Here is a 13768-nt window from a genome sequence, read left to right as displayed (position 1 = left end):
TAGCAGCCATCTGCTACAACACCTGGGGTGGTTGTTGTTGTTGTCGGTGGTGGTGGTGGTGGTAGAGGGGGTGGGGAGTCGAACCCACAAGACGAAGGCCGCTTGTGCGTGGCTGGCCACGAGTTGCCACGCAGGTCACGTCTGGCGTTGCTTTCACAATGCGAGAGGAGAGCTGCTCCTGCTGCTCCTGCTGCTGCTCCTGCTGCTGCTCCTGCTGCTCCTGCTGCTGCTCCTGCTGCTGCTCCTGCTCCTGCTGCTCCTGCTGCTGCTCCTGCTGCTGCTGCTCCTGCTGCTCCTCCTGCTGCTCCTGCTGCTGCTCCTCCTGCTCCTGCTGCTGCTCCTGTTGCTCCTGTTGCTGCTGCTCCTGCTGCTGCTCCTGCTGCTGCTGCTCCTGTTGCTGTTGCAGCAGCAGCAGCAGTCTGGGACAAAAGCGACTTATTGAGGGTGCATGGTAGGGGAGAGGGGGGTGGAGGTGGAGGGATGGAGCAGCCGTGGTTATGTGGAGATTAAAATGAGGCTGTGCTGTCTTGTGAATGAATAAATAAACCTGAACTTGCAGGCGGTGTCTGTGTGTGTGTCTGTGTGTGTGTCTGTGTGTGTGTGTCTGTGTGTGTGTGTCTGTCTGTGTGTGTCTGTGTGTGTGTCTGTCTGTGTGTGTCTGTCTGTGTGTGTCTGTCTGTGTGTGTGTCTGTGTGTGTGTCTGTCTGTGTGTGTGCGTGTCTGTGTGTGTGTCTGTGTGTGTCTGTGTGTGTGTGTCTGTCTGTGTGTCTGTCTGTGTGTGTGTCTGTCTGTGTGTGTGTGTCTGTGTGTGTGTCTGTCTGTGTCTGTCTGTGTGTGTCTGTGTGTGTCTGTCTGTGTGTGTCTGTGTGTGTGTCTGTCTGTGTGTGTGCGTGTCTGTGTGTGTGTGTCTGTGTGTGTCTGTCTGTGTGTGTGTCTGTCTGTGTGTGTGTCTGTCTGTGTGTGTCTGTCTGTGTGTCTGTATGTGTGTGTGTGTCTGTATGTGTGTGTGTGTCTGTGTGTGTGTCTGTCTGTGTGTGTCTGTGTGTGTCTGTGTGTGTGTCTGTCTGTGTGTGTGTCTGTGTGTGTGTCTGTGTGTGTCTGTCTGTGTGTGTGTCTGTGTGTCTGTCTGTGTGTGTGTCTGTCTGTGTCTGTCTGTGTGTGTCTGTGTGTGTGTCTGTCTGTGTGTGTCTGTGTGTGTGTCTGTCTGTGTGTCTGTCTGTGTGTGTGTCTGTCTGTGTGTGTGTCTGTGTGTGTCTGTCTGTGTGTGTGTCTGTCTGTGTATGTCTGTGTGTGTGTCTGTATGTGTGTGTGTCTGTATGTGTGTGTGTCTGTGTGTGTCTGTCTGTGTGTGTCTGTGTGTGTCTGTGTGTGTGTCTGTCTGTGTGTGTCTGTGTGTGTCTGTCTGTGTGTGTGTGTGTCTGTCTGTGTGTCTGTGTGTGTGTCTGTCTGTGTGTCTGTCTGTGTGTCTATCTGTGTGTGTGTCTGTCTGTGTGTGTCTGTGTGTGTGTCTGTCTGTGTGTATGTGTGTGTATGTGTGTGTCTCTCTGTGTGTCTGTATGTTTGTGTGCGCGTGTCGAGACGAACCCGGCGACCCGAGTTCGATTCCCGCTCACGGCCAGCAACACCGGTGACGATTATCTGAATAATGGTCCTGGGTCTCCCCTAGGTCTACTCAGTCTCAAACGAGTACCTGGTGTGGTGTGAATGTCGTCACTGGGGAGACAAAGGCGGTCCGGCGTGGTGCTGGCAGCCCACACCCTCCGTGCTGGCCTTCACACATGTTCACGAACAGCACTTGCCCCGACAGTGGGTTAAGGCTATACGGGGTAGCTCTATCTTTGTAGAGAAGAAATAGCCTCCAAATGTTCGCAATTACGCCTGAAAATTATATTTCGACACGGATTTACAAAACTTCACGAACAAGGCGTCAGTGCAACACGGTCATTTATTTTTTAGTTTTTTTTTAATTTGTTAATTAATCCATGCTAAATAATAATAAATAAAAACATCCCTTGCGTGTCGCTGCGGTACAATGGCTAGAGAGCGGCGAGCGCTTGCGTTGGCATGTCCACGACACACATGAAACATGCGTGACATGCATGAAACATGCGTGACATGCATTAAACATGCGTGTCATGCGTGACATGCATTAAACATGCGTGACATGCATGAAACATGCGTCACATGCATGTTTCATGCGTGACATGCATGAAACATGCGTGACATGCATGTTTCATGCGTGTCACGCCGCGCGACTCACGTGTGTTGCATGTTGTACGAAGATGCGAGCGGTGGTGCAACGGTTCGCGCACTGCACTCTGAACCCTTGCCACCTAAGTGCGATTCCTGACCACGGCTAACGAGCGGTTAGCGTGGTGAAGTATGGTCACAGCCCCATGACCCACACACAACACACACACACCCGTAAACATGCCAACGTTGGTGCAACGTTGGGCCAACGTTGGTGCAACGTTGGGCCAACGTTGGTGCAACGTTGGGCCAACGTTGGTGCAACGTTGGGCCAACGTTGGTGCAACGTTGGGCCAACGTTGGTGCAACGTTGGCCCAACGCTGGTGCAACGTTGGCCCAACGCTGGTGCAACGTTGGCCCAACGCTGGTGCAACGTTGGCCCAACGCTGGTGCAACGTTGGCCCAACGCTGGTGCAACGTTGGCCCAACGCTGGTGCAACGTTGGCCCAACGCTGGTGCAACGTTGGCCCAACGCTGGTGCAACGTTGGCCCAACGCTGGTGCAACGTTGGCCCAACGCTGGTGCAACGTTGGCCCAACGCTGGTGCAACGTTGGCCCAACGCTGGTGCAACGTTGGCCCAACGCTGGTGCAACGTTGGCCCAACGTTGGCCCAACGTTAAATATTTTACTGGGACGGCGTGGCGAGGAAGGGCTTTCGTCCAGCAATGGGTCCCTAAAAGTGCTTAGTGAATAAATAAAAATAAAATAAAATTTAACGTACCTGAATTCTAAACGTAATAATCTGGAGGTTAAACCCCACTCTGGTCTGACACCGGCTTCTGCAAGGACCACGTGATCCGTTGTCATGGCGACAACATTTCGCGCGCATTCTAGAACAGTGCGTGGGTGGGTGTGTGTGGGGGACGACGGATGGAGGCTTGGGAGCTTTAACGTGCAACAACCGATAAGCAACACATAAATAAAATGCATTTACATCTTTAAACAACATTCTTTGCACATTCAGCATCCAGTCCAGATCTAGTCTTTAGCTATATTAAAAATATAAATATATATCTTTCACAGGAGTGTTGAGGTAAAAACTGCCCCCCCCCACGTTGTTGAAGACTGAAGCCCCCCCCCCCCTCCCTGCCCCCCATTGTACATCCTGATAGTCGGCAAAATATGCAATTATGAGATGCAGTTTGAATGAACGGCGCTGTAAAAAGTTAATATTTAGAAGATATTTTTCCCTCAAGGATGGCCGAGTGAGGTAAGTTTTGAGTAGTGGACCTGACAGGTTAGGTGGTGGGGGTGAGGGCTTTTTGTTGGCTAGGAGATGTTAACTGCTTTGCCTGGTGTGCAGGAGGTCGTGGATTCGATCCCGACCCTGACGAGCTGGAAGGCTGACAGGAGGTGAGTGGACCCCAACAATTGCTCTTCACTGCTCCCCATATTCAGACCAATTCGTGTCCATACGTGCGTGGACGAAACGGGTGCATCTGGAGAACACGCACGTATGCGAGGGAGCAACACGCGATCCCGTACAGACTGTACGGATGATATCAGTCCACGCTTTCGCTGCACTGCATCCTGCTGACGAGACGGGTGGGGGGTACGTGCAATCGCCTCGATAGTTCACGGGAAGAGAATTCCACATCCCATCTGTGTGTCATCCATCAACCATCGCCTCACAACAACGCTGGATAACGTTACAACTAACTCACTTCGGTTAACGCACGCTAAATGTTTCGGGGCCCGTCGGAGGCTTTTGCCGGCCTATCGCAATCCGAGGCGCCGTCTTCCGGGTTAAAGTAACACTTCTAGATTTGAAGCTTTCGTGACTGCAAGGATCCATACACTTTGGTTCTATTCGGTAAATAAAACAACAAAAATCACGACGTTTCGGCCACAACACAAGCGGCCTTCATCAGGTGGGAATTTTTGTTTTCCCTTTTCACACCACCAGCACGTGGACTCTACCTTGCCCGGCTCGCCAGCCTCCACATGTTCACCCCCTGTCATCATGCTAAGTCCGCCTATTAAATTACAAATGTTTATGCTAATTCCTTTGTCAAGGCACCTTAATTCCTCTCACACAGCTTAAAGGTCCGCGGTCTGAGCTTGGCTGTGTTTCACTCCAGCGCTGTCCTCGAGACAGCGCTGGTCCCTTCACCTGATGAAGGCCGCTTGTGTTGTGGCCGAAACGTCGTGATTTTTGTTTTATTTTTTTACCCTCGTGACTTTACCGAATAGAACCAAAGAGTAAAGTGGCACTGTGAAGTGAGCGAATAAGCACAAATGTAATGCCATCGGACCTCTTTTTGCCAGTGCCAAAGTGTAGTAATAATAATGATGATGATAAGGGTTTTCCCCCTTTTTTCTGACAACAAAACTGAAAGCTTTTTTTTACGAGGATTCATGTTACTGCATTAACCACAATACCTGCAGTCAAAATGCAAACAAACAAAAACACATACTATGATCATATATGATGCATTGTCCTTGAAACTGAAACTGAGCACCAATTGGGTCGAGGCTCAAAAGAAAGCCGTCCCTTGGTGTGGACCAATCAGTTTCAAGGACAATGCATCATATATGATCATAGTATGTTTTTTGTATGCATTCTGCCCGCAGGTATTGTGGTTAATGGAAGCAGACATGAATCCTTGTAAAAAAGGTTTCAGTTTTGTTGCCAGAAAAAAGGGGAAAACCCCTATTATTACAAATATATTAATTGCGTGTTTACGCTAGCATGCAAGCACCCGGCAAACGCTACCCCTAATGACCCCCCTCTCTCTCTCGTCACCCCCGTGGCCACGCGTTCTGCCATGGATCAGCAGGGTTGGCTACGTAGGGTGTGAAAGAAGTGCAGCATAGATATCCACAGGGCCACGTGCTGCCTCTTGACCCCAACGCCCGTGCCAGTGTGTTGTGATCGCGTCCGTTTTATTTTATGAATCAAACAATAAACCCGGCACATCTGCCAATAAAACTATTGGGGGGGGTACATTTTTTTATTTTTTATTTCACCAGGTAAGGCCCACTGACGTTTTAGCTCTTTTTCAGACGCGACCTGTCTAAACATGATAGGTCAACGAAGAGGCAAATCAGGTGGAAATGTATTGCGGAAGAAATACTCGAAATGCACTTCGATTCAAAACGTGGGAGCGAAAACAAGAGGACTCGGGAGAAAAATTCCACGCGACAATGGGGAGAACATGCAAACCTCCAGGAATCGTCAGGGTCGGGATCGAACCCACGACCTCCTGTATACCAGACGAGGTAGTTAACATCTCCTAGCCACCGTGGCGCCCATAATAATACCGTGGCCTTAAAAGGGGAAAAAAACATAAAGTAGGCAACGTTTCGAGCAACGGCCCTTCTTCATAGCACGTAAATATATTTATTTTTAAGGCGATGTTATTTATAAATGTGTTTAGTTTATGTTATTAATGCTTGAGCATCACTACCAGCGCAGCAGTAGCATAACCAAACGTTGTTTTTTTTGTTATATCATGGTTGTGAAGCACAGGCCCAAAGCCTCAAAAAGACTGCATAATTAAGGGCATACGAGATAAAAGATAATGTTTCTCAATCGAGCAAGGTTATTAGAAGAACGTGTGGAAAGAGACGATGGGAGGTAATCTAAAAGTGGAGACGTATGAGTAAATAAGCAGAGAGAGAGAAGGATTTTGACCTGCGGTGTGGTGGTGGTGGTTGGTTGGTGGTTGAACACTTATCAAGGCCTGTCGCGAGATGTTCACTACCTCGCCTGGTATACAGGAGGTAGTGAATTCGATCCCCGACCCTGAGGTCTTATATTTGAAACATGCGTTTAAAGTATTTGACTGCTATAAATTTCCACGTGATAAACCACTTTCGTTGAGCTATAAGTTGTGACCAGGTCGCTTCTGAAAAAGAGCAACATAGCTCAGTGGGCCGTGCCTGGTAAAATAAAGGAATTTCAAAAAATGTTGAACTTCTTCCGTACCGTACGTAGCAAACCGTGCTAATCAGAGATGCAACACTTTCAAAAACATACTGCAAATGTTACGTAGGTGAGATAGAAATGCGACTATAAGCGAATGCACTTGAGGTGACAGAGTGGCTCACAGCGTAAGAGCGACTGAGCCGGCACCGCTGAGACCGTAGACACCTATCCTGCTTTAAAGCCATCCGTGGTTAAACTGGGTTCTCAAGTGAAGTGATGTCATGATCTCATCACCAATGTCTGCACACAAAACATATAAAGTTTAGTTTTTCACTACATTTCATAACATTTCAGCTCTGAGAATTAAAAATTGCTTTTTTTTATGTTTGCCACGCAACACATATCTTTACGGCAGGGTGCGTGGAAAAGTGGTCACTTGAGATTCCAGAAGGAGTTCCGTGAATTGTGCTTCTTTGAAAGCCATTCCTTCACACGCACTGCTCTGAATGGACACTTTGTCTAGTGACATTCCGCCGATAGCACAATTGACATAAAACTGGGGTGAGGGGGGCAGCGAGAAATGCAATAACGAATTAAACATCGTGACCAGGATTATCAAGGTTGCCACACATGCATGACCCCACAAGCACATGACATCGAAGATACCAGCCGTGATGGTGGTCCCAGTTCCGGTCCAGCAAACACCAGCAGTGCCTTCCCATGCAGATAGAGCCCAATTACCAATCAGTCCAGTTTAGGCTGTTTGTTGTGATCCAACACTTTGGAAGCAAGTGTTGGTTGATTTGTGAAACTCATACCCCACCCCCATTGGCTTGCGAGGTGTCTAAGATGAAGTAGTCGAGCAAGTTGGGTTTTGAATATGTCCAGTACGTATCTGTGGTTGTTCTCCCCACATATGCGTGGGGTTTCTCCGGGTGCTCTGTTTTTCTCCCATACGAAGACACCGCCTTCGTCTTTTTCCCTTTCGGTTATTCTCCCGACAATCTTAATCCCGATTGTGCTACCAGTGTCACGCGGCGAAGCGTCCGTGAAAATCTCGTGCAGAGCCACGAACCCCTTTCATGTTCGGAGGAAGGCCCACGGAAGTGGATATCACAGAGCTACCTCTGATATCCCTTCAAGGGACCTTGGTCCACACAGCAGGGGACAGCACTTGCCCACACACCCCTACCACGCAGAGTCATGTTCTTTGCGTGACAGTCGCACCCATATATATTTTAATTCTCAGAGCTGGAACACAGCCCAATTACTGCAGGACTTATTTTAATTTCAAGGCCGACCAGGCTAAGACAATCATCTCACTGCACTTGAGAACCCGCTTTATCAACAGGTGGCTGGAACCTAGACTCAAACTCGACATCTCAGTGGTGACAGCTCTGCTCTCTCACCTTAGAGCCACCCATCGTCCTCCACACTCCATATTTTTAAAGGTATCGCTCAAACTTTGCAGTGCTGAACTCTCTTAAAAAAACGAAGTCTCGACACTCAATGAGGTTTTCTTGGAAAAACAAATATTATTATTATTATCCCAGGGGTTAAAGCGAAAGTGGTAGGGTTCTAAGAATGTGCGGAATGCGTAGGATCAGGGGACGTGAAGTGAGCCTGGGTCAAGCGTAAGGCAAGGTCTGCTTCGTGTTTTCCCGATCTCCCCTACTGGGCGATGTTTGCTTAACGAAGTCATAATCGAGTTGGAAAGGGCCAGAGTTTAGCTCGGTTGTTGAGCAGCAGGGCTCCCCCACTTGAATGATTCTGAGTTAAAATCCTAGCCAGGGGTCAACCCAGTCCCATCACCATCGTCATTTATGCATTAATGGTTGCTTGTGAGCCACGTTGTGAGCATCACTCAGTGGAAAGCCAACAATGGTTGGTGGATGACATGATCTGTTCCCTCCTTGGGAATGTGGAATTTCCACCATGGTTGCAAGTCATCCGATTAGCACGGTTGGCTACGTACGATGCGAAAGAAGTTCAACGTACAGTACATAATGAGCATATCTCAACAATTGGACGGTGGAAATGCTTGGACTTATCATCATCATCACCGTGATCCTCGTGAACCATGGGACCATTCAACCCCCCCCCCCCCCGACGAGCCAATTAATTGCTGCCGTTCGCTCTCACGAGTCAATACAAAAATGAATCGCTTCATTATTTCGATTCTACCATCTCGTTTGTATTGTTTCTTTTTTTCGTCTCATTTGCATTGTTGTGTCTCTATCAGTCCTTGGACCTACATATTGCATTATAGTGTATCACTTGAATATAATTAGCGTTATTTTTTGTCGATGATTCTCACATGCGCCATGGGAATTGATGGTGATGGCTTCTGGAGGTGTGTGGGGGGGGGGATAGGAAGACCGTGATCTGGGCAAACGTCACACTTCAAACACTGGACGAGATGGCAGCGATCTCAGTTGACAGATGCAGGCGCGGACACAGAGAGACCACTGCCAGGGAGATATCGGTGAAGGAAACGGTCCTGCCCCACAAAGGACGATAATCGTCCACCACTCATGGCAATGCATTTACATACAGATCTCTCCTCGATGGGTGTTGTGAGATATTCTCCCTCCCCATGTTATGCCTCGGTTTGTTTACGCAACCGAGAACTAACCTTCGCAAATGACGAGAGAGCCCCATCCATCGTAACAGGACAAAAGCGCAGGCCGGATATCCATAGCTTTCAACGAACAATGCATAAATGTGTAAGGTGCACTCAGCTATTGTGCATTATGCAAATACGAATGCCGCAAAAACCCACCAACATTTCCTGAAAAACTGCAATTGTGGTCCTCTTTCCTCGTTGCGATGCTCGCTTCTTGTGACCGCGATGCGGTTTTTCAGGCAACGCTGATGGGGTTTTTTTGCGTAATGCCGCAGAGGCTGAGTGCTTTCTGCACGCGTGAGGTGACAAGCCTTTAAGCCAGACCACGGAGTGCTGCTGTAGCGAGCTTCGGAGCCCCCGTCACGCTAATCACCCGCTCGACCCCCCCCCGGGGGCGGCTTTTAGAGCCCAGCCGTAGCGGCGCACCGCCGCGGTCAAACGTTAATGAGTGATGGGGCGCGGTGGAGGGGTGGCGAGTGGGTGGGTTGTTGGGGGGAAGCCATTAGCGACTATTGATTGAACCCTCAATTGCGCGTGTGCCACTGTGGGATCTGGCACTGAGGTCTAACGCCAAAGCACGCGCGGCCACTGTCGCCTACAGCATCAGCATCGTCACGGGCCACGGCAGTGGTACAGGCGAAGAAGGGGGCTGAGTTCGATTCCTGACTCGGGTGCCTTGGAGATTATATGTTCTCCCCCTTTTCTGCGTGGCTTTCCTCCGAGTTCTCCGGTTTCCTCGAGTGAGCGGACCGAATCTATCTGTGGACCGCACCCATCGCGAAAACTGCCATCTGCTAGCACCTCGCAACCATCGCAGCCCCACACACGCAACAGCCGGGGCTGTGTTGCGTTCGTGGTCTCTGGTGGCCACCCATCCAAGCAGTGAGCAGGCAGGAGCCTGCTTAGTTTCCACGAACTGGCGAGACAGTTCACATTCACAGGGTGATATGGTCGTAGGCAAACTGAACTGATTGTAAGTGGCAGCTGAGTGACGCTTGCTAATCGTCGGGGTGAGTTGTGTTTGATGGAGCCGCTCGCCTTCACGCTGGGGCGTCTCAGGGCCCTGTACACGCGATAAGCGACGCACATCTCTTCATTTCATCGCAACACATTTCAAGGTGCACCCCTGCGGCAGCTATCTGTGTGTAGCACGAGGTGACTCAGTTGGTGGCCTGCAAGGGAGCATTACTCTACCAATTTGTGGAGAAGGGACAATGGTTGCTGCTGTATGCAATCCCAATTGACTAATTTGCTGTGTAAATTTGGAATGTTGTAGATTTAAAATGCTGAAACATTTCGATTTTAGCAGGTAAGGCCCACTGAGCTATGTAACTCTTTTCCATAAGCGACCTGGCCACAAACTCAACGAAGTGGCTTTTGTGGAAATGTATAGCAGCCAAATGCTCTAAACGCATGTTTCCAAATGTGGAAGGATCGAACCCACGACCTTCTGTATACCAGGCGAGGAAATTAACATCTCGCCACCACGGCGATATGTTAACTATAGCCGACTCGTTTCTATTCACATCAGGGGGGCTTTAACGATCACTCTGAGTGAGGTCGACGGCGCGTGGAATATTATTGTTTATGCCACATTCACGGTAATAACCAGGGCGGCCGACGGGGTCGAACCGCGATCCTCTGCATCAAGCGGTGAACACGCTTTAAGACCGGAAACAGAGAGACTTATTCACAATTCTGGCTAATCGCCTGATGAAGCTGGTTGTAATCACCAGCGAAACGTCGTCCTCGAATTGTGAATGTTTATGGGTTTACTTTCCAGCACACCGGTGTGCTGAAGTAGTAAATAATTGGTAACGTTTTGTTCAAGTGACAAACCTTACTAACTGATTCTAGATTTGAAGCTTTCGTGACTGCAAGGATCCATACTAACTGACTTTGTCGGGCGGTGGTGGGTGAAGGACACATTTATTTTTAAGCGATCTAACACACGCACGCACGCACAAAAAAAACCCTTTATTATATGGATAATAAACTGAGCGCCAGGCCACGTTAGCGCTGGAGGTTGATAATGAATGACGTCCTCATCAGGCCGTTTGTATCGAGGTACCTCCATCGCGTTCCAGTTGCTTGCCAGGATCATGACGTCCGACGATTTTGTTGGGGCACGGCCACGAGAACTGATTTTTTCCCCCTCTCAGTGCCGAAATGCAATTACACTGCAAGAGTTATCAAGAACGTTCCACGGGAGACGCTGAATAATTTACGAACGTATTTTATATTTGCCGCCCAGTGTTTAATGTGTCCATCGCGCACATTGATGGCACCCTCCATAACCCGTTGGAGGTTATTAGAATCTTCATCGTCGTTATTTTAATTACTGTGATCCTGAGAAATACAATCAAATATTAACATACTTAAATAAATATATTCAGACGAATGCAATGCTATTGCATACTGTGCATTTAAAATTGTGACTTTTTTATATTTAATAATACAGACACACACGCAACATAGTCACTCATGAATGTAGCCAAACATCCCAAGGCAGAACCCTACAAAAATTTGAGCCTTGACACTCAGGCAGGCTTTCTTGTTTCAGTGATGGTTCAACCTGACCACATGAGTTAAATTCCCAACCACGGCTAACATATGTGGTGTCTGATATCTGAACTATTTGTTGGTACCTCCTCCATCAACCTGCACTGACCAGCGTGGTGAAGTTTTGCTGGCAAGGTGGCCCAGTGATAAACACTTGTGTCTCGCAGCAATAAAGCCTGGGTTCGATTCCTGACTCGGGCACCTTTCTTTCTGGGGTTTGTACGCTCTCACCCTGTTCTGAATGGGTTTCCACTGGGATGTCTCCCTGTATGTGTTTTTTTAGATGTCCCTTAACCGCATGGCACGTTTTTTTTGGCGAGCGTACGCCGAGGATTCTACGCACGTCCACAGCGACCGCTCCACCGATGGAGTGCAGAGGCTGAAATGTTGTGCTAGTGAAGCTGTCGCTCAACGTCGAGTGATGGTGACTCACGTGCAAAGAGCCAATTCGTGCATTCCTATGGACCCGCGGTGGCTTGAAGTGGCAGTGCAATGACTCAGCCGTGCGCCATTCCACCGCTGGATGAAGTTCAACCCAGCCAGCACGGATTCGTTATCAGGGTGGCTACGTGTTTTTAAATAAGGCGACCCCCGCTCCTCCTCACGACACAAAGACACAGATCCCCCGTATAGCCTACACATACCGTTGGGGCAAGTGTCGCTAGCGAGCACCTATGAATGCTGCCACGGTGGCATGCAAGGGCATGGCGTGGCCAGCACTACGCTCGGCCGCCTTTGTCTCTCCATTGCCGATGTTTACACAAGGCTAACCACTACACCACCACTCCCCACGATACAAGCAACCAAGAAAGATCCCCATATAACCTCAAAAGGCTTTTGGGACAAGTGCTGTAATCGAGTACCTATGAAGGTCCGAACGCACACGAGGGGGTTGGCGGCCAGAACCACGCCCGGCCGCCTTTGTTTCCTGATTGTCGATGTTTACACACCGCACCAGGTACTCATTTGAGGCTGAGTCGACCTAGGGGAGGCCCAGGATAGATTGAGATAATTGTCACCGGACACCCACACACACACACAGTAATGTTTAACTAACAAGACACACGTACGCACAAACACACGTGTGCGAATACACACATGTGACTGCAGCGACTCGCCCCCCCCCATATATACTCGACTGCCCTCTACTGCCCACCAATTAGCCCCGGAGCCTACGACAGCATGTTAGACGAGTACGACCCTCGCCCATCCAAGGGCTATCCAGGCTCAATCCAACTTAGCTCCCGAGATCTGGCCAGATCGGGCGCATTCGGAGTGGCTGGTTAATTCGCCACTCATCGTGCCAACGTCCACGCAAAGCGATGGCTGTCACACCGGCGCAGCGTTGTGAATAACGAAGTCAGTCCACGTTGAGGACTGAGTGCCCGTTTTGCTCATTCCGCACAGCAAATGACCCAGGCGACCACGGGAGTCGGAACTCACAGCGGGCTCGGTGGTGACGGCCACTAACATCATTGCCATGTCACGTGACAGTGTCCCATCGCGGTGTTAACTCGCCAGCATTCTGCCTGTACATTGCACGATAGGGGAAAATGTGTACGTTCTGCGATTCCACTCTTTCCTCCCGGAAATGTCAAATCGCTTCTTTTGCTCAGCGCTAATTTGTCTCGCGTGTCATGCAAGCCTGCAACCCGCGCAAATATCATGCACCGGCACGCCCCCTTTAAAGTTCGACCGTAATTGGTGCTGAGCCATCTACACGGAACGGATAGTTTTTTTCCACTGGCTATTTGCCGAGCTGATCCAGAACCAAACTGTGATATGCTGGCCCCACAAGACATCCGAATCTGGCTTGTGGTCAAGCAGGGCCAGGGGTGGGGCTATTCAATCATTCATTGCGTGTGACGTCAGTCGATACGTCGTCGGGGCGAGATGTTAACTACTTCGCCTGGTATTCAGGGGGACATGAGTTCGATCCAGGCCCTGACGCCTTGCCGTGGTCGGTTTTTCCCTCCACATTTACAAACACGCGTTTAGAGTATTTGACGGCTATACATTTCTATATAAGCCACTTCGTTGAGTTACAATTTGTGGCCCGGGTCGCTTCTGTAAAAGAGCCATATAGCTCAGTGGGCCTTACCTGATCAAATAAATAGTTTAGTTTAGTCACCGTTATCTACACGCGTCTCGAATCGTTTGCTGTGAGCGACGTCAGTGGCATGGCTCAGCTTATGCAGTGGAAAATCCGCGTAAGGCTGGCTGGGAACTGCCCTGACCTGGCTTGGTTGTACAGCAGGAGAGAGGAGAGAGTGCCCAGCGAGCAGCCAAGCTCACAACGCAAGAATCCGAGCAGGGCCGGATAAAGACGGCAGCTTTAGGGGACTGCAGCATGGATAAACGAGAGGCCCTCAAAAATACACGTACTGCTTTATAATGGTTTAAATGCAACACTGTAGTGCTATGATAAACCCTATAGATAATGTCGTAATTAATGCC

The 13768-nt window shown here is 49.4% G+C and overlaps 1 long non-coding RNA gene across 1 annotated transcript; it reads left to right on the top strand.

The window, feature by feature from the left end:
* The first annotated feature begins 3096 nt into the window (after positions 1-3096).
* LOC142930906 (uncharacterized) lies at positions 3097-13447 on the top strand. The gene is made up of 2 exons (XR_012946888.1): positions 3097-3462; positions 3556-13447. It is a non-coding gene; the product is annotated as an uncharacterized LOC142930906 (long non-coding RNA).
* The last annotated feature ends 321 nt before the right edge of the window (positions 13448-13768 follow it).

The sequence above is a fragment of the Petromyzon marinus genome, chromosome 45 (genome assembly GCF_048934315.1).
Source record: "Petromyzon marinus isolate PM22_M1 ecotype Great Lakes invasive population chromosome 45, UKy_Petmar_22M1.pri1.0, whole genome shotgun sequence".
Classification (NCBI taxonomy): domain Eukaryota; kingdom Metazoa; phylum Chordata; class Hyperoartia; order Petromyzontiformes; family Petromyzontidae; genus Petromyzon; species Petromyzon marinus.
Note: the sequence above shows the minus strand (reverse complement) of the source record. Positions and strands in the feature narration are given on the sequence as shown.